The sequence below is a fragment of the Cupressus sempervirens genome, chromosome 3 (assembly GCF_028749045.1).
Source record: "Cupressus sempervirens isolate cs-2001-9-10 chromosome 3, ASM2874904v1, whole genome shotgun sequence".
Lineage (NCBI taxonomy): Eukaryota > Viridiplantae > Streptophyta > Pinopsida > Cupressales > Cupressaceae > Cupressus > Cupressus sempervirens.
In genome coordinates this window covers 1,041,837,479-1,041,864,409 of record NC_143120.1, presented here as the reverse complement: position 1 = coordinate 1,041,864,409, position 26,931 = coordinate 1,041,837,479, and positions in this window count along the sequence as shown.

Here is a 26,931-nt window from a genome sequence, read left to right as displayed (position 1 = left end):
TTGATTTTGATGAGATATTCTCTCCAGTTGTTAAAATGACTTCTGTTCACACTATTTTAAGTATTGTGGCTACTAAAGATTTACATTTGGAGTAGCTTGATGTTAAAAAAACCTTTCTTCATGGTGATTTGGATGAAGAGATATATATGGCACAACTACAGGGATTTGAGATCAACAATAAGGAGAACTTAAGTAGACCTCCAAAAAGATTTTCTCCTTCTTCGTATTCTATTTTACTTACTGATGCTGGTGAACCTGAATGTTATGATGAAGTTGTGTAGGTGGATACAAAGATTCAGTGGGAGTCTACAATGAAAGAAGAAATGAACTCTTTGTTGAAAAATAAGACATGGGATTTATGCAATTGGCCTACAGGTAAATCAACTTTACATAATAAATGGGTTTACAGGTTGAAAGAAGAGGATGAAGGTAATAAAATATTTAAAGCTAGGTTAGTTATAAAATGATTTTCATTGAAAAAGGGCATTGATTTTGATGAGATATTCTCTCTAGTTGTTAAAATGACTTCTATTCACACTATTTTAAGTATTGTGGCTATTGAAGATTTACATTTGGAGTAGTTTGATGTTAAAAAAACCTTTCTTCATGGTGATTTGGATGAAGAGATATATATGGCACAACTACAAGGATTTGAGGTCAACAATACGCAGAACTTAGTGTGCAGATTGAAGAAAAATTTATATGGCTTGAAGCAAGCACCTCAGCCATGGTATCTAAAATTTGACAAGTTTATGCATAAGCATGGATATAACAAGTGCCACTAAGATCATTGTGTTTATTATAAGAGGTTGGGTGATGTCAACTACATTATTTTATGTCTATATGTTGATGATATGCTTGTAACTGGGTCTAACATGGATCACATTACAAACCTGAAATGCCAATTAGCATATTCAATTGCTATAAAGGATTTGGGGGCAGCAAAACAAATCCTTGGTATGAAGATTTGTAGAGATAAGAAGAACAGGAAATTGACATTATCTTAGGCTAATTATATTGCAAAGGTGTTGCAACGTTTCTCTATGGAGAATGCTAAAACTATCAGCAAACCTTTACCTGGTCATTTAAAGTTGACTAAAGAGATGTATCCAAAGATAAAAGAATAGGAGGATAAGATGTCCAAGGTGCCTTATGCTTCAACTGTAGGAAGCTTGATGTATGCTATGGTATGTATGAGGCCTGATATTGCAGATGCAGTGGGAGTCGTTAGCAGGTATATGAGTCATCTAGGGCTTGAGCATTGGAATGCAATTAAATGGACTCTTAGATATTTGAGAGGAACATCTAGTAAGTGTTTACATTTTGGAGGCTCTACTACTAATTTATAGGGCTATGTTGACTCATATTTGGTAAGGGATATAGATACCAGGTAGAGTACTACAAGTTATGTATTTACTATTAGTGGGGCAATAGTGATCTGGGTTTCTTGATTACAGAAGGTTAATGCTTTATCCACTATAGAGGCAGAGTATGTTGCTGCTACAGAGGTAGCCAATGAGATGATATGGCTTCACTTCTTCCTGAAAGAATTGGGACACCCTCAGAAGGATAATTATTTTTTTATAGATAGTCAGAGTGTCATTCATCTTGCAAAGAATTCAGCTTTGCATTCAAAGAGAAAACACATATAGTTGTGGTAATATTTCATTCAGTCAGTTTTGGATGATGGACAATTAAATCCAAAGAAGAAACACACAGATGATAATCCAACTGATATGTTTACCAAGGTAGTAACAAGGGAGAAGTTGAATTCCTCTTCAATTTCGGTTGGTCTTTTAGACTGACTAGAACAAAAGAACAATAGAGTCTAGGGTGGTTTGATATTCCACCAGGAGCTACAAGTTTAGCAGTGCTATGATCACTCTCCAAGTGCGAGGTTATTTCAATCTCCAAGTGCGAGGTTATTATTGTTAAGTTTGATCAGTCTCCAAGTGGGAGATTGTTGTGATGTGGAGCCTAATCAAACGTGGAGGTTTATTCGGCACAATTTTCTCCCCATATTATTTTTATGGGGGTTTCCAAGACAGGGTCCTAGGGTAGTGCTCCCTGTCATAGTACAAGGTGGGGTCGAGGGGTGATGCCCTCGCAAGGGTTTTCGGGGGTAGCACCCCCAGAGCCAAAAATGACCTTACATTGTAAAAGTTTTCGGCTACTATTTTCCATTGGATGACTTATTCTAGCCCTAATTTTATAAGTGGCAAAAGCTTGTATAAAAAGGCTTAGGGTTAGGGATTTCATAATGTAATGGTGATATTGTAGCTTCTTGCGGTGGTATTGAGCTATAAGGGATTGCAAATTGTAATCACTGGATAATAATAATATTGGACTTGTTGTTGGTGGACATAGCCCAGGGATTGGGTGAACTGCGTTAAATCTTGTTGTCTTGTGTTCTCTTCTGTGCGATCTATTATTTTCTGATATTGGTTATATTTGCATGTAACTGTTATTTTTGTTTGAGCTTAATCCTAACAGAATGCTCTCCATGTTTTTGCCAAGTTGATTGAGTTGCAACTTGACAAGGTCGAAAGACAAGTTGTTCTTCACAACTTTGAAAGCTAGGTCAATAGCTTCACACATAATAATGTTCAGACAACTCGAGCTCTAGATCTTGCGAGATATACATACATATACATATACATATACATACATACATACATATACATTATATATATGTATCTACATTTATATATATGTATATGTATACACACACACACACACACATATGTAAATGATACATTCCTAGCGAGGGATGCCTTGGAAAGCGAAGCTAGAATTATAAAGAGGACTTTAGATCAATATGGAAAAGTACCTGGATAGAAGATTAACTGGCAAAAATCAAAGATCTTCTTCTTTAATACCCATGTTAGTAAAAATTTGTCAAAAATAGGGTTTACTTCCAAGTAGATATCTTGGGATCCCTCTATTCCAAGGAAGAAATAAAGACAACGTTTGGAAGAGTTTAGTTGAGAAGTGCTTTAGGAAGATGGAGGGATGGAAAGGAAGGTGGCTATCCTCAACAAGGAGAATTTTGATGTTAAAATTGGTGGTGTTTGTTGTTCCCATTTTCTCAATGATGTGTCTTAATATTCCTAAGAAGGTGGTTAGTGTGTGCTAAAATATTGACACACTTCTATGAATAATTATATCCAAGATTGCTCAAGGATGAGGTCTCAAATGGTGACTCATAGCTCTCTATTCATAGAGTGCAAGGGTTTATAATGAAGACCCTCAGTTTAAACCTAGTTTGTGCCCATGTAAGTACACCACAAAATGAGAGATTCAAAGAGGAAAAACAAGAGTGCTAGTCTCCGTGATCATCAAATATGCATGCAAATGAAAATGGAAGCTATTCTATATGATAAAAATGCATGAAAGAGAATTGATCTATGAAAGGAAATGCAAATGCAAGATTATTCTGTAAAAGGAAATATAAATCTAATCTAACATGCAAGTGCAAGAGTAATCTAAATGGATTGTCATGGATGCATGAGAGAAGAAGACAAGAAAAGAGAAGTTGCAATGTCCAAGCTCAAGTGCTCAAGCTCTCCTCCAAAATTGCTCTCCAAACCTGCAACATAACATTAAAATCTCGATCTATGAAAATGAGAAGGAGAGGGCTCCTTGTAAAGGAAAGTTTGGAGAGGAGTGCATCCTCAAGAGCAATATGGGATAAATCCCTAAAAAGACAAGTGAGAGGAAAAAGTCCACTGCTTAGAAATATGTGCAAAAAAGGAATCTTTATTTATTTATATTTGATTTATTTGAATTTTTTTTTTTCATAAAAAAGAAAGCTTGAACTGGGATTTATTTATTTAATTAAAAGAGGGATGAAATAAGATAAGATTATTTAATTAAAAGAAAGATTTTAATTAAATAAGATAAACTTATTTAATTAAAAGAGAGATTAAATAAGATAAAATTATTTATTTAAAAGAGAGATTTTCTTTTAATTAAATAAGATTATTTTATTTATTTAAAAGGGATATTTTATTTTAATTAAATAATATTATTGATGAAATGATCAAACCTTAGGAAATATTGAAATAATTGAATTAATTACGATTCAATCAAGAAAATTGATTTGAATTGAAAATATTGGAAGGCATTGATTTAGGAAATTGATAAATTGAAGAATGGGGCCCCAAAGTCTAATCAACCATTTGAGGGTGCATACATTTGCCCCTCTTTGACTAATGTGTGATCTTAATGGGGATACATGTCGTTAAAGAATGTAGTTGAAGTGTGAGATCGATTTGGGATCTCAAAACAACCCATACGTGTGATTGACGAACGAGAACACATAAGGGCAAAGATAAGCTGATTGAAAAAGACAAGGTTAACACCCCTATAAATAGGTAATTGATATGTCCAAGATAAGAATCTCAAGAAAGGTTGCCTCAAGTGGAGAAATTGATAGGATTGATAAAGTTGAATCAAGGATTGAAGTTGATAGGTACCACCCCCTCATGATCGAAATCAAAATGAGATAGAGGAGAAACAACAAATTGATAAATTTGATCAAATCGAACTAAAGATAAGGTTCTTGATGTAAGATGAAATATATAAGGATCACAGAACCAAGGTAGATAATCAAAAATGAAATGTTATGCCCCAAGGTTGAATTAGAAAAAAGAAGTCTGGTGAAAGCGAATGGATTATAGAAGTTTGGAAGAGGTGGAAAGAAATGGAGAGAAGAAAGAGAATTTGCCTTAAGAAAGAGAATTCCCCAAAATCAATCAACTATTTAAGATAGAAAATCTTGATTGAGATCACGAAAGAAGATAAGGAAATGAAGATCAAAACATGACCACAATTGATTAAAAGTTCACAAGAAAGATGAAGGAAAAAAAACCCTCTCAAACTCATAATGCAGCCTAAAAATGCAAATTAACATGAAGTCTAACAATGAAAGCTACATGAAAATGAAAAGTTGTACTTGCAATAGAGAAACTATAACATAGGATTTTGTGTTCATCATTCATTAGAGAATGTTAAGGAAATTATTTTTATCATTGGGCCATTATTAACAAATATCGAAAAATCACACAATCATCACTAGTCACAAGCGCAACTATGAAAATATGAATGTGATTATATCGGATTGGAATGTGGAAAGATTTAACATAAGCATCATAGAGATAAAGGTCAAGATGACTTGGATGCTAGCTTACCCAATTTAATGTAGCAAAACCATGTTCGCATCAAGGCATAGATGTCAGGATGACCATAAGAATGGCTATGCAAAAATAGTCAAGAACGATGCCTCAAATCTCCTAAGTGTTTCAAGGGGACAATAAGAGACATTCTAGAGTTTCAAGACCACATCAACAAGCAGAAAGCAGATAAAAAATGCCCCATGTCCCAAGTCCTCTGGCTATGGATACTGGACAGACTTATTAGACAAGGACACTCAATGAAAATCAATAACAGTTAGCACACAAAGAAAAGATCAGGACATAGATCAAGCATTAAGTGTTGTGTTTAAAACTTTAAGTGTGTTAACTGATACTGAGTTTTGAGGATAAGGATCAAATGCTTGCAAGTAGTTGAGATCACCTCACAAAATTGGGTAAGACCAACCTGATAAGTGTTGAAAAACACTCAATGTCAAGGGTTGTATTAAAATATATAGTTAGGGTGGTGTTAGAAAAAACACCATTTGCAAGGTGTCCTAAAAACTAACGCATCCAAGAGACCAAAGCTAACATAGTTATGCCCCCTAGACAAAGACAAAGACCAATTCCAAACCAAGGCAACAAGGACAAGGCATGATGGAGAAAGGCTAAGTGTCTAGAACACGCGCTAAAAAATAAGGGTGCAAAGGCCTCAAGTAGCGCCCGTTTCTAGGTTTTCACCACTTTGATTTTTGTTTTTATTTTATTATTATTATTTTTAATTTTTACTTTTAATTTTTAATTAATTTTTTTTGGAAGATATAATTTTGTTTTGGAGATACAACAAAGCACCTATTGCTAGGTTTTCACTAATATGATCATTTTTTCAGCGTATTTTCTGATTTTTAGAATTATTGACAATATATCATTTTTTTGGATTTTTCTAGGATCAGTAAGTATGTACAAAGGATGCCCCCTGACAAAATGGACATTATGGATAGAACTTCTTCAAGTGCAAGACATTGATAGGATTGACAAGGAGTTGCTCTCCCACTACTGTAGATAGTAAATAAGCACCTGACCCAAAAGTTGTTGTAATGATGTAAGGTCCAAGCCAATTAGGTTCAAATTTGCCCTTTTGATCTCTATGCTATTGATTCTTAGGATTTTCATGTAGGACAATATCACCCACTTGGAATTCTCTAGGGAAAACGCTTTTGTTGAAGGCTTTGAACATGCACTTTTGATAAACCCTCGTAGGGTCAAATGATGCCTGACGTTTCTCATCTATAAGTTCTAACTCTTGAAGTCTCATGGTGTAGTAGTCTTCATCTATAACTAGACCATTGAGGGAAACTCTAAGTGAAGGAATCTCAACCTCTAAAGGTAACATTGCTTCAATGCTATATGTAAGGGAAAAAGGAGTAGCCCCAGTAGGAGTACAAATACTCGTTTTACAGGCCCACAAAGTCAGATTTATCTATAAGTGCCAATCTCTACCACTCTTACAAACTGTTCTATGTAGGATTTTAAGAATGGTTTTTTTTTATGCCTCTACTTGACCATTTCCTTATGGGAAGTAAATGGAGGACCAATGTTGTTTAATCTTGAATTTCTTCCAAAGTTTTTTAAGGTCTTTTTTTTTGAACTAGCCTCTGTTGTCAGCGATAATCTCGAAAGGCACTCCATATCAATAGATGATATGGTTCAGAATGAATAGAGAGACTATCTTCTCTGAGGCAACAGAAAGTGGGATAGATTCTACCCATTTAGTGAAGTAATTAGTAGCAGTGATAATAAACTTGTGTCCACCTAATGAGTCGGGATGAATCTACCCAAAAAAATCAAAGGCCCAGGGCTAAAATGGCTAATGAGATATAGAAGGAATGAGCTCCTTTCCTAGAGCATGTATCAGGTTACCATGTTTTTGACACTTTTCACATGACTTTGCAAAAGCTACTACATCAATCTGTATCGTAGGCCAATAGTAGCCTGCCCTAAGAAACCTTCGGGCCATGGAAAGACCATTGGAATGTCCCCCACATATGCCCTCGTGGATGTCAACTAACACTTGGTCAGATTCTTCCTTTTCTCAACATCTAAGAAGTGTTCCATCTAGACCCCTCCTATACAAATCACTAGAGATAAGGGAATGGTGAGAGACATTTCAGGTAAGGTTTATGCATTCATATTGGTTAAAGGTTTCAGATTTAATGCCCTCACAAAGGTATGAGTAAATAACACCATAACGGGATGAATCACAACCAGCAAGGGTACAAATGACACAACTTTCTTGGGATTCATAGATAGGGTGATGTAGCTATTCTAGATTCATGTTGCTCTAACTGAAGGAGTGAAGCAAGTGTAGCCATAGCATCAACTTCTTTGTTTTTTGCTCTAGGGATTTGCTGAAATGTGACAAATGTGAAGTATCATTTCAAGGAATCAACCATTTGCTTGTAAGGTACCATTTTCTCATTCTTTGTTTGATATTCATCATTGACTTGGTTGATTATCAACTGTGAATCCCCATACATGTATAACTCTGTGATTATCCATTCTATGGCCATCTTAAGTCCATTTGTTAAAGCTTCATAATTAGAAATGTTGTTTGTACATGGGAACAATAACTTGTAAGACTTAAGAATCATATACCTATGAGGAGAAACAAACAACACAACAATTGTTGAGTCGTTTTGCATAAATTATCCATCCAAGAACATCTTCCATGTTCTTTTAGTCATATACATGAGGTGTTCATCTAGGAAGTCAACTTGAATAGGTGCATTATCTTGTATTGGGAAATCAACCAATTGATCTCCTATGACTTTTTCTTTGATTTCTTTACGCTCAATGTACTCTATGTCAAACTCTAAAAGGATCATCATCCATTTAGCAAGTCTACTAGTGAGGGAAGCCTTACCTAGTAAATACTTGAGTGGATCTATTTTCACTATGAGGTGTATAGTGTGCAAAAGCATGTAATGTCGCAACTTTTGGGAAGCAAACACAACTGCAAGGCAAGCTTTCTCAATTCTGGTGTAGTTAACCTCATATAAAACAAGAGTGTGGCTAATGTAGTACATTGCTCTTTCTTTCCCATGTTCATCAAGTTGAGCTAGTAATGCACCCAAGGAAGATTTTGTCACTAAAATGTATAGAATAAGTGGTTTCCCTGGGGTAGGAGGCATTAAAATAGGAGGACTTTCCAAGTATTCCTTGATTTGATGTATGCTCTTTTGACAATCCTCATTCCAAACACATTTGACTCCTTTGTGTAAGTTCTTGTTGAAAGGTTGAGCTCTATTTGCCAACTGTGAAATGAATCTCCTTATGGATTGAAGACATCCTTAAAGACTCCTTATTTGACTAATGTTTCTAGGAGGTGGCATGTCTATGATTGCTTGGACTTTTTTAGGGTCTACCTCTATTCCTCTTGTTGAAATGTCGAATCCCATTAGTTTTCTAGAGGTGACTCCAAATGCACACTTTTTAGGATTTAACCTTAACTGAAACTATTCCATGCGATGTAGAATGAATTATAAATCATCTAAGTACATGTCTCTTTTCTTAGACTTGGCTAAGGTGTCATCCACATAATCTTCCATGTTTTTATGCATCATGTCATGAAAAATGATGGTCATAGCCCGCTGATAGGTGGCTCTTGCATTTTTAATCCAAAAGGCATAACATTCCAATAATAGGTACCCCATGCACAAGTGAATGCAATATTTTCTTGATCTTCAGGAGCTATCTTAATCTTATTGTATCCAAAAAACCATCCGTCAAGGAATAAATCTCATAAGCTGCGGTCATATTCACTGTCATGTCTATGTTTGGAAGTGGAAAATAATCTTTTGGGCAAGCTTTGTTAAGATCTCAGAAATCTATGCATACATGAATGAATTTGTCATGTTTAGATACATGTACTATGTTTGAGATCCATTCTGCATAAGCTATAGCTCATATAAATCCAACACTCTAATAGTTTTTCTCATTCTTCTTTGACTAGTAGAGCTATGTGAAGATGCATCTTTCTCAATTTTTGTTTAACTAATTTGACACCCAGAGCTATGGACAAGTGATGCATGATAAGATTAGTGTCCAACCCTGGCATATCTAAATAAGTCCATGCAAAGTTGATCTTTTTTTTTTGTAAGAACTTAGTGTAAGCTTCTTTTTCTTGTGGTGACAAGGATTGAGCCAAGTGTAGTATCTATAGAGCCTCATATGTGCCCAAATTGATTGCTTGTGTTGGTTCAATAAGCATTGAAGATCTTTCTTGAAATTATCTAGGGAGATGATCAAGTACCTCATCCTTAGATGCCTTAGAGAGGTTTTCACCCTTGGATACACCATTTCTTTTTACTTTTTTTGGTTTTGACAGTGCCACATAGTGGTTTTCACCATTAGAACTCCTATTCTTTTGATTTTATTTTCTTTTTATTTTGTGGCTAAGGTACTTGATATCTAGCTCTATCATGCTGGTAGCCAGTTCAATAGTGGGAGAGACTATAGGTTCAATGGCATTCAAGTAACATGCTATCACATAATCATTTTGAAACATTAAGAACTTAGGTTCTTGATAGCGTTGGGACCAATCAATGAGGTTAGGATGAACAAGAGGTAAGTCAATGATTGGTTCAAGGTTGTAAATGTGAATGATATCATCTCTAGTGATCGAAGAATCAGAGTCCATCAAGTATCCCTCTAAGTTACCCAAATCAAGATTTTTCCTAACAAGTGAAGGATTGTCCACTAAGGCAACATGTGGGTTCAAATCTTCTAATCCTACACATGATTGGTCAACTACCTTAGGTTGAGAACTATAAGTGGGGATGACATCAACATCCATGTCAACTATGGAAGGCTCTGATAAGGAGTCCCACTCATACTCATATGAACTTGTTTCTGAACTTCGAATAATATGTTTACACCATGAAGGTTTGGGATGTCTTGATGTGGAAGTTCTAATGTCATCAAGGGTAACACCTTCTCTTTCCATCAAATGAACACAATTATTTCATTGGCATTCTCTAATAGGATCTTCTACATCTAATTCATCTTGTTCTAAGGTTACAATTATCTCATTAGTGATTGGACTATCCGAATCTCCCCAGAGGAGATAATTGGAAGGGACCCAATCTTCACACATATCTTGCTGATTTGTCAAATTAGGTATGTACTATGGTTCATCTTCACTATCTGACTCATCAAGAATAGGAGTAGTGTTCTTGTTACAATTCACAAATCCTAGGCCAACCGTATCCTTAGATTTGCATCCAAAAAGAGCATGATCAAGGGGTTCGACTCTAGCATCCAATCTATGACTACGAGGGTCATGTCCATGATAGCCCATCTGTTTGACAAAAGTATACCCTCTTCCATAAGCCTTAGGAGAGGAAGAAAATTTCTCATTGTGCATGTGTTTCTCTTCTCTAAAAATCCATTCTCTAACAATCATCTCTTCTTTCTCATCTTTAATAGGCGTTGAAGACTAAAAAAATGTGCCAAATAAAATCATAGCTAAAGAGGAAGGTCTCATTTCTTGTGAAGGCTTTCCATGAGACCTAGGTGAAATTGGTAGTGTTGTGAGGGAGTTGAGTTGATACCCCCCCATGCCAAGGTCTACTGATTTGAACTTGTCTTTACATTCGACTAAGGTTGCATTGAAGTCTTTTGCTTCTCTATTTGATGGAACATGAGCACTCGCTGAAATTGAGTTAACAGATAAAGTGTTATCCCTAGGTATACAGATCTTTATTCCATTGTAAGGGAACTTCATACACTGATGATAGGTAGACGACAATGCTTACATATCATGAATCTACGGTCTACCAAGTAAGATATAAGTATGCAAGGGGACCAACGTCAACCACTTAGAATAAAATATATTTTTCAACAGGGCCAATCTTAACTGGAAGGACGACCAACCCTTTGGAACTTCTTTCTACCTCATCATAGGCTTTGATAGTGATCTTTTTCTGGTATCCATGACTTTTTCAAAATAACCCAACTCCTTAGAAAGACTCAAGGAATAAATATTAAGCCCAACACCCCCATCTATCAACACATGCCTAACATGGGTTTTGTGGATCATGACCTCAATATGAAGAGCGAGATTGTGTGGGTGGGTCAAAGATTTATCATCATGCTCCAAAAAGGTAAGGTAATGAGGGCTAGCAATATGGTTAACCATGTTTTGGGATTGATCAATGTCTAAGTTTTTGGGGACGTTCATTGCATGCAAAGCATCCTCCAAGACTTTCTTGTGTCTTAGGGACAACTCTAAGAGCTCAAAGATCAAAATTTGAGCCAAGGTTCTTTGAAATTGATTGACAAGATTTTAGCTCGACTTAGGATTGATTGTTGGTTTTGAGGTGACATTCTTGGATGCCACTTGCTTTGGTTTACTTGGTTGACCTGAACTAGATCCTCTAATAACAATGGGACCTTGACTTCACATGACAACATTGAGAGTTTGAGATGACATTCTAGAGTTAGGACCCCTTAGCACCACAACGGGTTCTTCATCAAAGATAGGAGAAGAGGCTATGTCTAAATCACAACCATTGGGATTTGTACGCCTCATCATGTTGATGTTTTCTTCTACATCTTCAAGCATTTTGATACTATTCTCTACATCTGTGTAAGTATAATTTACCTCAGCCTTGTATATATCCAATGAATTTGATTACTTTTCAAGAAGACATGAATTGCTACAATTTATGTTACTCTTTTTCTATTGACAATCCTTGCAAGTTCTAATAACAAGAACCATCTTCCTCCAGCCCCAAGTGGTCTTCCCCTAATTGGGAACTTTCATATTCTTCTTGATAGTAAAAGGCCAATGCACTAGATCTTAGCTTCTCTTGCTAAAAGCTATGGGCCAGTTATGCATGTCAAATTTGGTAGCCACCCTATTTTAATAATAAGCTCTACAAATTTAGCGAGAGAGTGTTTCACAATGAATGACAAGGCTTTGGGATCGAAGCCTCAAATTTCACAAGGGAAGCATTGGGGGTACAATAATTCAATGGTTTCTTGGACTCCATATGGCCCCTTCTAGAGAATTGCTCAAAGGATTTGTGTTCTTGAGCTTCTCTCTCCCAAGAGAATCCAAACTTTTTCTCCTAAGAGATCCCAACAACTTTACAAAGGAGTCACTTCTCTATTTGAGTAGGCTTAGCTGCAGAATGGTGTTAACATGAAGAGGTTCTTCTCCTTCTTGAACTTCAAGATGCTCATGTCTATGATCATTAATGAGAAGTATTTTGGAGAGGATTCAAGAGTCTCAGAGGAGATTATTTCCAAGGTGATTGAGGAGTCTTTTATGTATCATGGGTGTGTTAATATTGGTGATTATATTCCCTGGTTGAAGTGGCTTGATTTGCAAGAGTATGAGAGGGTAATGATAAAGGTAAAATCACATTTGGACTTGTATATGCTGACAATATTGAAGAAGCACAAGGAGAAAGGACCAAAACATGGGGGAGAGATGGAAGACTTTGTTGATGTTATCATCACTTAGGCAGACTAGAATGGTGATTCAATTCCTGACAAAGATGAATTCATCAAGTCAACTAATATTGTAAGTATTTTACTTTATCATTTCATAAGAATAAGGCATTGGTGTTATTGTCCCCTAGTTTTATACATCTCACATACATACTCTAGCGACTGTCTTTTTTATAAAAGTATTAAGTGGTCAAAATTGATTTACTTTTTGTTTTTGATTAGATAAACAGGTTTTACAAGGAACCTGAAACTCGAAAGTTAGTACATAAGAAGGTTGATAATAAGTGTGACAACCTAGCCAAAAAATTTTAAGTTCAAAGGCTGATAATAAGCATTAAACCCAACCAAAGGAAAAATTTCTGAGAAAAGACCAGGAAAAAGAAACAGACAAAGCCACGGCCAAAAGCCAGTACAAAAAGCCAAAATACAACAAAAAACAAAGGAACAGGCAAGAGTTATTCCTCGTTCTTTCGCTTCAGATCCTGCATCACCTGAGCAGCCTCAAAGGCCTGTTGATTCTCCTCCATTTCCATCTGCTACCCTCTTTGATTCCCTTGGTCCTGTGCAGGAGTGGATTTGTCCTTTGCAGGGTCGTCCTCCATTCTGGCCTCATCTCTGTCATTTCCATCCTCATCCTCGTGCGTTTCTCTGTCTTTGATCTAGCCCATGAGAGAGATGATGTTGCTATTGATGGAGCTTAACAAGGAAAACATCTGGTTGGCAAGGTTATGATTGTAGTTTTCTAGATTGTGTATCCTCTGTTCTACCAGAGTGAGCCTATCGGCCAAGTCTGTCCTCCTAATGGCATCCTTTCCTTCCCTTGTTGCCTCAATGTGTTTCACCTGGTCTTTAACCTCCTCGAGCTCATGGAAGAGCCATTTGATTGATCTGAAATTATCAATCATGCTGTTGCGAGCATTATTTAAGAGATTCATCCCTGTCTCCCTGACTCTGTCCGAAATAGCCACAATCGCCGGATCAATTAATTCTTCCAGCCATTGCTCTTCTTGATTATCCACTAGGATTTGGGGATTCATGGCCTCCCTAAAGATTCCCATTTTGGCAGTCTTGACATTGAAATTAATCCACGCTTTCCTCCTATCATTGGTTTGCACTTCCCCTTTCGCATACCCAACTTTCTCCTCTTTCTAATCCTCAGGGTGGAGATGGACAAGAGAAAGGGGCAACGCAGACATCTCCTCATAATGAGAGCGCACATCTTCCAGGCTCTCCCTCTTGCGCTTCTTCCTTCCACTATCGACCTTTATTTCCTCCCGTTTCTCCTTCACCACCTCCTCAGACTCTGGATCCTCCTCATCATCACTGCTACCCTCCTCAGCCTTCTCAGCCTTGATTTACTTTTTGTTAATATTTGTACATTTTCATATTATGTTTAGCGCAGGCTTTTATACACTTTCGGTTGCCATGGAGTGGAAATTGTCAATTTTATTAGAAAATCCATATTTTAATAATATTCTTATTAGCGGACCTCTATGGTGGTAGATCATTTTATGAATATGATATTAAGCGTGGTGAGTACCCTTTGTTTGGTGTGTGGATTCAATCATGTTTGTTCTGGTTTACCTTTGACATATGTGGGTGTGAGGGAGCTAAGAATCAATAGGATAAGGTTAACTCACATTCCTAATCATGGTATAGGTGGGCCAATATACTACGACCCCAACATATATTCTTTCCCTCTCCATGGTCTAGATGTAGGGAATGAGACACCTTGATAGATGGGAACCTCATCCATCTGTAGCCACTTGTAGTGCCATCAATATAGGTCTGTGAAATCTCATCTCAAGGTGGTGGTAGACCCACAAAAGACCTAGAGATAAATATCCAAACTAATCATTAACAAGGCTGTCATCGGTGATTACTTTGGATATTTATCTTCCAGTAATTTTTTTTTAAACAAAACATGTTGGTCGAAATTTCCTACAATGTTTACCAACATTGGTGGAACTTTCAACCAATCTTTGGTGGAAATTTTGACCAATGCATCAACCAAGATGTTATCATGGGTTAGGCATCTTGGTCGATGCTTTGGTGGACATTTCGACTAAACTTGGTCAAAATTTTGACCAGTGGTCTTAATAACAAGGGAAGCCGTTTTCAACAAAATGCATCATCGCAAGTTCGACACCTATAAGACTTGGTCAAATTTTGAACAACAAAAATAGTGACAAAGCAATTGGTAAAAAAATCAACCAATATGGGTAAAAAAATTAACCACTTTTTGTCAAAAATGAGTCAAAATGTACTAGTGGTGACAAAGGCTTAATTGCCTCCTATGTACTATAAGTTGAGTGATTATATCAGTCATTAACAGATTGGTATTTTGGTGTAATGAGAACCCCACTCTAACAAGTGGTATCAGAGATTCATCATGATGTAGAGCTACACCTTTGGAAACTTCTTGAGGGATTGAGCACTCAAGAAGTTTCAACAATGGGCTCTTACACATCAATTAAGGAAAACTTATAAGCTAAAACAACATCAAAACTATTCAAAGATTCACTTATACATTTAAAAAATGAAAAGATGAAAATTTCTTTCATGATAGTGAATAAAAAATGAGTGATAGATATTTTTTCCAAGCTACAACCATATCTAATGCGTAGAATGAAAGTTATAACACTTTTTCCAAAACTGCTAATTCAAAAATAGGTTCAGAGCTTCCTTCACTAAAATGATCATAACTTCTGAAAATTGAAATGAAATTGAACCAAACCAAAACTAAGTTAAAGACAAATTTCATAGCTTTCCAAAAATACAAGAAAAATGTCGGTATCTTTTCATTACTGATCATAACAATAGAAATAACAGTCAAATTTTTGGAAAAATAACTCAGGAAATTAACATAGAAACTTACAAAACAAAACTTCTTTTCATTTCTATTCTCCTCAAAACTTCTCCAACCATTCAAATATTAATACACAATGTAAATCACATCCAATAAATCATATTCAAAGGTTCTACAACTTCTATAATCTATAATATACCCCCTATGAATCTTCACTTTCCTCTTTACATCAACTTTTCATATTGTCAAATTTTTATGACAACATTTATTATCGATTGACACTTTTAGTATTTTTTTTAAATACGAATGATATCTAAACTATAGAATAAAATAAAAAATAGACTTTAAATGACTACAAAGGCAACAAAAAATTTAAACCCTCTTATGAGCTACTTATGACATATTTTACATATAATGCAATTATTACATCCTTACATCATTTTTTCATTCTATTACATCTGAATGACTCAAATATCATATACATAAAAAGAATGGATCTTATAACATTGGAAATTATTCATGCCATGATTCTCCAGCATCCTACTCCTAGGGAAAATAGAATCCAAGTCCCTTGGATTGTCCTTCATCGTTCTTGTCTTCCAATTCTTTTTGTAACATGATGCACACTCTTGCAAGAAAATTAGAGATGATCTTCAATGACTCCAAATTGTTCTTTTGATCAATAAAGTGGTAGGTTGGATCTTTTCTAAAAGTTTCAACTATCATGCCCAATTCATCATATGCATCATATCAACCATTTATGAAATGATACCGTCAACATTAAGATGGGTATTATTTAAATTCTCCTTTTGGATATGAACTTCCTAATGAAAAATATTATGTGTATAACTTTTATCTTCAAAAAGAACTAGCACACTCTTTTCTCCTTCCAATGAACAAATATTATCTTCTTCTTTGGTAACAATAATCTCTACCCCATCTTCACATACATTTGTACTCTGAATGACTAATCTAAATCTCCATTTTCGTTAGCCATTATTTCCTTGAATGCAAATTTAGTTTCCTCGTACTTTCTTCATATTCTTCAAGTAGGATTCTCATTTTATCTTTTGTCTCTTCTTGCATTCTATATATATATATATATATATATATATATATATATATATATATATATATATATATATATATATATATATATATAAAATTTTTTTCTTGCTTCTTTTTCTCTTTTCTTCCCTTGTTCTTCCCCTCTCTTTTTCTTACCATCACGCATAAACTTACTCAACAACTTTACAAAATCTATTTCACTCTTTGTAAAATCCATTATACTATATTGTCCCATGCCTTTTCCTACTCCGATACCAAAAATGATGAAGATATACACCTTTGGAAACTTCTTGTGGGATTGAACACTCAAGAAATTTCAACAATGGGCTCTTACACATCAATTAAGGAAAACTTATAAGCTCAAACACCATCAAAATTATTCAAAGATTCACTTATAACTTTCACAAATGAAGAGATGTGAAAAATTCCTATAATGATAGTGAATAAAAATGAGTTATAGATATTTTCTCCAAGTTACAACCAAATATAATGTGTAGAATAAAAGTTATAACACGTTTTCCAAAACTGCTAATTCAAAAATAGGTTCAGACCTTCCTTCATTAAAATGATCATAACTTATGAAAATCACAATTAAAATGAACCAAACAAAAACCAAGTTAAAGATGATTCTCATACCTTTCAAAAAATATAAGTTACATATCTATATTTTTTCATGTGTTTGCACCAATAGAAACAACATATTGATTTATCAAAAAATAACTTAGGAAATTAACATAAAAACTTGCAAAACAAAAACCTCTTTTCATCTCTATTCTCATCAAAACTTCTCCAACCATTCAAATATTAATATAAAATGTAAATCATGTCCAATAAATAATATTTAAAGATTTTACAACTTCTATAACCTATAATATACCCTCCGTGACTCTTCACCTTCCTCTTTACATCAACCTTTCATATTGTCAACTTTTTATGGAAACATTTATTATCGATTGACACTTTCTATGTTTTTTAATACAAACGATCTCTAAAATAAAGACTAACATAAAAATAGACTTTCAATGAATACAAAGTCAATAGACCCTTTAAATCCTCTTATGAGCTACTTATGACATATTTTGCATATAATGAAATTATTACATCATTTTTTCATTCTATTATTTGAATGACACAAATATCATATACATGACAAAAATTGATCTTATAAGATTGAAAATAATTTATGCCATGATACTCCTACATCAAGTCACAGGTTCGACTCCTTAGACCCCCAGGTAATGTTGAGGGGGAGATTGTTGGCAAAATGTTCAGCACTCCCCTCGAGATTCATGACAAAGGCTTAACCACCTTCTGTATACTATAAGTTGATTGGTTGTATCATGCACTAACATATCGATATTTTGGTACAATGAAAACCCCACTATAACATCCTTTTTCTGCTTCAATTTATTTATCATCAAATTATGATCACAAGTAGACTAGGTGTAGGGACACCTCATGTTGAGCAAAACAAAAGACTTTTTATAGTTTTTTAAAATTATGCACATGATTTTTCCTAATTTTTTATTTCCTTCAATTTTATCATAAATGTGACTAATTCTTTTCTAGGAGAAAGGATCCAATTCTTGAATGCATTCCAATGGTTGTGTAGGAGTTGTTGATTTAATATTCATACTTATAGACTTAATGTCCTATTTATTTGACAATATTGCACCAATACTTGTGACTTTGAAGTTGTTAGTACAATGATGACAATTCATAATTGAATGAAATGCAACTTTAGTTGTAAAAAGAAACCAATGATGTGATGCCACATCATTTGTGCAAGATGGTTACCATTTTTGCACATCCAATTCTTGAATGTGTTTCAATGGTTGTAATAGTGGTTGATGATTTAATATCCATACTTATAGACTTTATGTCCTATTTATTTGACAATATTGCACCAATAGTTGTGACTTTAAAGCTGTTAGTACAATGATGACAACCCATAATTGAATGAGATGTACCCATAGTTGTAAAAAGAAACCAATGATGTGATGCCACATCATTTGTGCAAGTATGGTTACCATTTTTGCACAACCATTGATCTTACTTTTTATTTGGGTTGTTTTGGACATCTTGGAAAAAATCACAATGATTTGACTTAAATAATTGATGATGTGGACTTGAAACCTTAGTTATAAGAAGACAACTTGCCAAGTACATAACTGTGAAAAATTGGGAGTAATTTAAAATTTCCATGTAGGATTTTGAAAAGCGCAAAGTTAGGGTGCTCAAATGCTAGGTCCTCTCCCCTAATGTTGACAAGTCATGTATTTTGTATTATTGATGAAGTACAAATGTCCACTCCTTTATATGGATCTATAGAAGCTTTTCAGATCTAAAGTGAAAATGGGCCAAATACAATACTTCTACAACTTCTCAATTAAACTTTCTGCATAAATTTCACTCATTCTTTGCTCCTTGGGCATTTATCCTAATTTCAAATTGTCAAGGATGGGGATTATGTAAAATTATATAGACACAAGACTAAAGCTTATCAATTTAAAATACACCATGACCATTGATTCCTTAATTGCTACTTTTCTTACATTTGAAATTAAATACATTTACAATGGCCATTTGCCTATTGGTTAACCTAAAAGGGTCAAGATAATGGCATCACATGATTCATGTGCATAATATAATTATAGCTCTATACGCACAATACTTTGCCTAGATCTAAGATTATTATGTCGCAATCAATTAAAATGGACCTCAACTAATTGAAGGAGTGGTAAGGGGTCATGGGTTTGTGGCTCTTTCAATGAGCTCATGAGCTCCCAACATCAACAATCTTCCCAATGAGCTTATCCACACACACACGCACGCGCACACACACACACACATATCCAATGGGGCTTTGTTTTTTTGTTCTTGGCTCTTTCAGTGAGCTCATGAGCTCCCAACATCAACAATATTCCCAATGAGCTTATCCACACACAAACGGGCTTGCACACACACACACACACACATCCAATGAATTTGATCACCTTTCAGGAAGACATGAAAGTAGGACAATAAGAAAAAGAGGGATTAGGAAATGAAATGACTGCAAGTACCCTTAGAAAAGAAAGACTCAAAAGCAAAATTAATCATAACTATAAATATAGAAAACTTCAAAACTACATAATTGTTAAAAGCACTAATATCATAAATAAATAGTTCTAGATTTGGAAAACACAACATAAATACAATCACAGTAGAAAAATGCCAATAGAAACTCTTCATCTTGAAAAAGGAAAAATGAAATGGAAAAAATTGAGATGATCAACAAAACCATTATACCTAGTGTATCACCTGAATAATCAAGGGATCAATGTCATGAATGTGATTTGTAATTTTATAGCAATAGGATACATTAGTGATGTACTCAAAAAGTTTCTCACTATTCATTCTCTAAATAAAAAGTAAGTAACCTAATTGCCTACTCTTTGTCATGGTGAAGTTCTTATGTTACATGGCCCCAACTTGGGGTCATCGTGATCTTTTCACACCATCATCCCATTGCAAATGGGGATCCCCTTTTTTTCTCATAATGGTTAGGTTTGGCAAAATTTGGCACTACCTTGCGCAATTTAGAAGTTTTAAAAGAGTGAGGGGTAACACAAAAGACCAAGAGTCCAAGTTGTAGTTTTAAGGTGCGAATGTTAAAACTGAGGCCAGTTGGGGTCATATTATTATGGATTGAATGTAAAATCCTTGGCGTATTCAAATTTTGGGTAGTCAATTGGTCTAAAATTCCATATAAAGGCATATTCCATGCATAAGTGACACAATACAAGGCAGGAGAATCCCTAAAGGAGATGTCCTAGCCCCTAGCAAATAACCATACAATGGAAGAATAACAATAACACAAAGATTTAGGTCCAAAATAATGCCAATTCTCATAATATAATCATAAGATTTATGTCCAACATGCTTGACTATAAGGCCTTCTGGGTTACGACCAAATACATAAGAAAATACAACAACGCTCTGCAAGATATCGCAATATCCAAACCCTAGCTAGTCCAGATCCACAATTCAGTAAAAACTCCAAGAAGAATCTAAACTTGTGCTTGGAAGCCACCAAGCAACCTCCTTGTTTCCCAAGCCACAACTTCTAACTCTACACAAACTTCGCTCTTCTCAACTACTCCTCTCTAGTTGACTTCCTCCATGTTGGATCCCATGCTGAATGAATAATGACTCTAGACTCCAAAGGACCCTCTACTTATACTAAACCAATCCACAACTCGGCATAGCATAAAAGACATTAAATAAACACTCTCATTAAATACACCTTCAAGTCACAAGTCGGCTTGGCAGTGAACATTAAATACATGAAATAAGGAACTTTCCACTAACTTCTAAAAGGTTACCTTGATAAATGGAATGCCTTTTCCCCTTTTTTCTCCATTATTATTATTTCTCTAATTTTTGTCATTTTCTCTCTCCTCCACAATTTTAAAAATAATAATTTATGCCCCATTTTATTTTGTGAAGCAAAATGCGTGTGCATCAATAAGGGCCTTAAAATCCTTATAATTTTTTTTCACATTCGAAAAGGCTAAAATCCTAAAGAAAATAATTTTTTCTTTATAAAAAGATACAAAATCTAGACTATACATGAATTTCCCTTCATATTTTGGTCAAAATATGAACTATACATGAATTTTCCTTCACATTTTGACATTTTCAAAAAACATTCCAAGTATTGGAGGTCAACATCTAGGCATACCATGACTTTCCACCACTTTGGAGGATCTTGGCTTGAAAATTTTCAAAGTGTTTGAAAAATCCAGACAAGGGGTGTTTTTCCCTCAAGGGCAAGCTCAAAATTTTTCTATGTATGAGAATTGTCTAGATAGGGGTTGTTTTTCCCACAGGATCAAGAGTGGAACATTACATTTTTTCTAAATCTGGAAAATGTCTAGACTAAAGTCATTTTTCCCTAGGTCGTGAGTATGAATTCAAAAAAATTTCTAAGCGTCAAATTTGTCCAAACTAAGGTGATTTTTCCCTCAAGGGAGGTTTAGAAGGGTGAAATTCTTTCTAAGTGCTGGAAATGTCTAGACTAAGGTGGATTTACCCTCCAAGAGAAAATGTAGAATTTTTTCTTAAGTGTTGAGAATGTCCATATTAAGGTAGATGTTCCCCCTTGTGATGACAAAACAAGATCATTTTTTTTGAAGTAGAAGATGAATCCTATCTAAACCTTGGTTGATTTTTCCACTTTGCATGGATGAAATTAGAGTGTGCATATAGCCTTCGGATCCATGTATGATGTGTTGGAGAAGGGAATATGGAATTAAGCAATTTTTGGGGAGAGTCTATACTTGGGTCATTTTTTCCTTTTATGGCCTTTTTAGCATTAAATAAAGTAAATAAAAGGAAATTAATAAAGTCAAGTAGGAATCCTCTAGAAGGGTATCAAAATTTTATCCCATATTTCATGTCAGAGGTAAATCAACAAGCTGGCCACCTTTAAAAGGCCATGAACTGAGAGAAGAAATCATAAGGATTTACAAAGACAAAGGCTATGTGGCTGGAAAATCTAGATCAAGTGACCAAGGTGAAGCATGGTCCAAAATTGGCGATTGGAGTCTAGGTGAAGAAGGAAGGTAGCTTCCATTAGAAGGAGGTCTGACATTACTATAAGTTTGAAGTAAGCCATGAATATGACTGAAACCTAAGAATGATCTCCATGGAAGTAATTTTGTGCCAAACTTAAGCTTTTCATCCTAGATTCTAAATTGGTCTAGCTATGACTACAAACTTGTAGAGTGTACATTTTGAGACGTTGAGGGCAATTAGAAGTCCAAAGACAATTTTTACAGACCAAGTTTGTAGACTACTTGTAAAGGAACAATTATTTTTGAAAATTCTTAGACTCGTTATGTGCCTAGACTACCATACACTTGTTATAAATACTTTTTCCATCCTTAGACATCAATCTAAAAGCCATTTGAGGGCCAAATCAAAGGTAGGCAAGCCTAGTATTGAAAACTTCATAAACAAGAGTAATTTTCTCATAAAATTCATTAAAAAATACCCAAGTGCCCAACTTGTCCAAACTTATTAGTTGATTTTTCTAATGTCCATTATTCCTCATTTCAAACCATTTATGGACAGTGAAAGTCTATGGTAAGACTACCATGAATAAAAATATGATGATTGGGTCTAAAAACCAAATTTTCTTTCAAAAAATCTAGGTTTTCTTTTGTTTGCATTCTGATCCAAAAGTTATTATAGACCTCTCCTATCATTCTCAACACAATTTTACAACTAGGATAGGACTGAAATAGAGGTATGTTGCAGATCTAAAGTATGAATATTCTCAAACAAGGGAAATTTTTAGAAAATTCCTATAAAATCACTAAGTCCCCAAAGCATTCAAAACATGTTTATAAATCAATCCCTACACCAAAAACTATCATTTCCACCCATTTGTAGTAGCCTAGAGTTTAAACTAAGGCTACTGCATGCATATGTCTAAAGACCAAGTCTAAAAAGTTGGTATTTTTGTATGTATGTGGGAGTTTTTTTGTGATGGCCTTCTAGTTTTAACTTGTTGCAAACTTTATGGTAACATCCAAAGGCTCATTTTAAGCCACTTTGAAGCCTGAAAACCTTTTGTTGCAGACCCAGGTCTATAGATATAAAAAACATAGGCAATTTCCTTTAAAATTCACAATTAATTCCTAGCCATTTTGGCTCATAAATTTGACATTGCTTGGTATTCCCGAGGTTATTAGGCATAAAAATTTCAAGTTTAGCTCTTGAATTCATTCACAAAGAGCCAATTGCAAGTATGTCTTTAGATATTTCAAGGTTGACTTTAATGGTGAACATAGTTTAATGCATAATCAATTGATCGATCATTCACTTGTGAATTCAAGGATATGATGTATGGTAAGTTTGACAAGTTTTTAAGGTTAAAACATAGCCAATCTTCAGAATTGTCCAATTTGTCCTTAGAAAATCAGATTTGTATGCAAGACTAACTTAGTTATTTTTTGAGGCTAAGTATCGACCAAAATTTGTGTCAGTATTCTTATCTAGATGCCTATTTCAATTACAACCTTTCAAGGGATACAATTACTAAGTTTATACATAATTCATAGACTAATTCAGGGATTGTGAAGTCTAAAATTTATGATTTTGTTTATTTATTTACCCCTTACTAACTTCGAGCTTTGTACAAGGATAACCAAGCCAAAGGGATTCACAGAGAGGATAATGCTTATCAAGAGGCTATCCAGAGGATTTTATCCAGAGTCCTCAGTAGTATGCATGTGGGGAAAGGTCACATACACGAACATGGAGCACCTTGATTTGAGGAAGTTAAGGAGGAGAATGAATGGGCACACAAATGACTTACCTTCACAACTAGAAATGAATATAGTGAAGAATGGACTTTATTGGATAGTTTGATATTCTCCAACCACCTAGTCCAACGATCTCATGGTCAAATATGCAAAGAACTATGATCCAAACACTAGGACGATCAGGGCTCAAGGAAGGGTGCTTGCATCCTTGTGTGAGGAGGCAATAAAAGAGACTTTTGGAATCCCATATCAATCTAGAATGTGAATTAGGACTAAGCAAGAGACCAAGAGGATATTTAAAGAAAGGCCAGATGCCTGCAAGGATATCATAAATAAGAAATAGGCCAGTAAGCCAAAGAAGCCCAATTCCAAAATACTGAAAAAGATGGTAAGTGGAGTTTTCGAGGATGAATGTAGTGAGATGGTATTCATGATGAACAAAATTATGAGATCACCCCAAGGAGCTTTCTTTAATACCTCTATGTTCTATTTAAAAGAGGAGATAATCATAGATGAAGTAATGATAAATTGGGCTAGGATAATAAGTGACAATATAGATACACAATTAGGGAATTTAAGGAAAACAAATAAGTTCTACATGAGTTCTTACATAGTCTACCTATTGATAAGGGACATAAGGTATCCATGCCTTATATGTCAAGGCAAAGTTGGGAATGGATAAATTCAATGCAAGATCTATGAATACCATCCTAAGTTACAATTACATGGAGGAATGAATTATAGGAGGCTAAATGACTCCTTCAGTGTGAACATCATTCACATACTTCAAGGAGAAAAGTATAGGAGATTATCCAAGGAGGCAATTGAATTGATTCAACAATATGGAAATTGGTATATCTAATTCCATACCTATACTTATATTAGGATCTAGGGATTCTCCTCTAAACCATACAAGATCCCCATGTACTCTACCAACAAAGTAGTCTTGTTGGAGTTGGTGAGACAACTTTTAGAATTCAATCTTATGTAGAAGGAAATACACGAATAGGAGGTTATCTCATCCATCAAGTTGGAAAAAATGCTCGAGTCTTGCCCCTAATTACAGGCAGCGAGGACAATAAGTGCGAAGCTACAATTTTACAAACTAGGAACATATCATGCAAGGAAAGGTTTTGATTTGTTCCAAAAGATCCAAACCTACCAAGGATTGATATACAAGTACAAGATAGATATAGAGGATTATTGGATGAATCTTATGGACGAAGAGGATGTGAGGAGGAAGAGGTGGTCTATAATGTTAGTTGATTTCATGAGGAAATGGGGGTCTTCCCCATTCCACATCAAGTTAAAGATGATGGGAACATACTTCATCCTAGCTATGAATATGACAAGAGAAAAACAATTGAGCCACCTAATTGGTCACAAAAGGATGAACCCTCGAATCTGAGGATCTTGATGAGAAAAATAATTAATAAATCAAGGGCATGAGTAGACAAGAAAGTAAGTAGGAGGATGAGATAGAATATCACCTTCACTTATGCAAAGATGCAAAAGGAGGTCTCTTCTTCCAAAGGCGATGAAGTAACTGGTAATACTTCAAGATTATGCATTAAAAAGGTACGACCATTTTAAAATAAAAGGATAAAGGGGGAGAAACATAAGAGGCATCAAGTGGTAGAATTAGTAAGGAATTTGAGAGCCATTGGCACAAGTCCACCAACCCTAATCCTATTCCTAGTTCTTCATTGACCAGGGAGATAGAGTCACAAGTTTTGGGTGTTGATTCAATGCAAGGAGGAGATGCAAAGATGTTACCCAAAGATAGTTAGGATGAAACCTCATCTATGCATTCAATTCAACAAGATAAAAAAATATTTCCATCTTCCCCTATAGTCTTGTTAGTAGTGGATTTTGATGATGACACAATATCGCCTAATCCTAACATTCAGAAGGAGGACGATAGGGTAATCTCACCATTGGAAGGTTTTGATGAGATTGAGAAGATGAATGAAAATATGGACTTATCCAAGATTCACAAATGGATGGAGGAATCTATAAAGAAAAGAAGGGAAGAAAAGGTTCCTCCTATTGAAGGTATTAACACCCTTTTTAGCAAAATTGAGAAAATGAGTAAACCTAAACCAACAAAGAAGATTTATAGGATCACCAAGGATGAGGTAGGGTCTCCCACCATGCATTTGGCTATTCCTATAGGAGATAAGAATGAGGATGATATCACTCCTAATGATTACTATACCTCCCCATTCGATATTTGATCTACAACTACATAGTAGGAGTTTGAGGAATTAAATAGCAATGTAGATGCTATAGAAGAGACAGTGCATAAACTGACAAAAGATAATGATGAGTTGGTGACATAAAATTTGACATTGAGAGAAATTATAAACAAATATGTGAGCCTAGAAAGGCATGAGGATTCAACACTTGTCCCTTATGTTCCCACTTCCTAGGTTTCTCATTGTGCTTGCAACATAGTACAAAAATGGGTAGTTGATATTAGAGGACACACATAACATTTTCTCACAAGGATGGTTCAAGCACATAGAAAGACCACCATAATTATAGAAAAGGCTTAGGGATTAGAGGAGACATGGAAGGAATATGAGCCCATAAAATAGAAGGTCATTCCTCATCTCAAGACATTAAGAGCTATTCCCACATCAATCCTAATGCAGGAAGGAGTCATTGATAGGGGAGCACATATGAATTTGGCTATTGGTATCTATCATTAGTTAGCAATAATACTGCATATAAGCATGTTTGTGTGTTGTGTGGCAATATTAAGGATCATGTCATGGGGATACATTTGAAGGTACTTATTGCAATCAAGGAGATAATTGATCTTGATTTTGATGCTTCTAGGGAGTTAGATTCAAAGAAGTTAGTGGAGAGGTTAGAATCCCTATATTTCACAAACATGGATTCTCTTGACAAGAGTTACATGAATGGATTCATCTCCCTCACACTCCCTATTAATGATCTACAGTGGCATTATTTGGATTGGGATAACACACTAGAGACATACATGGAGTAGTTAGAAGTTATGGAGATGGAACATGGAATTCTTCATAGTATTGGCATCAAGGAACTTAGTAGAATTTTT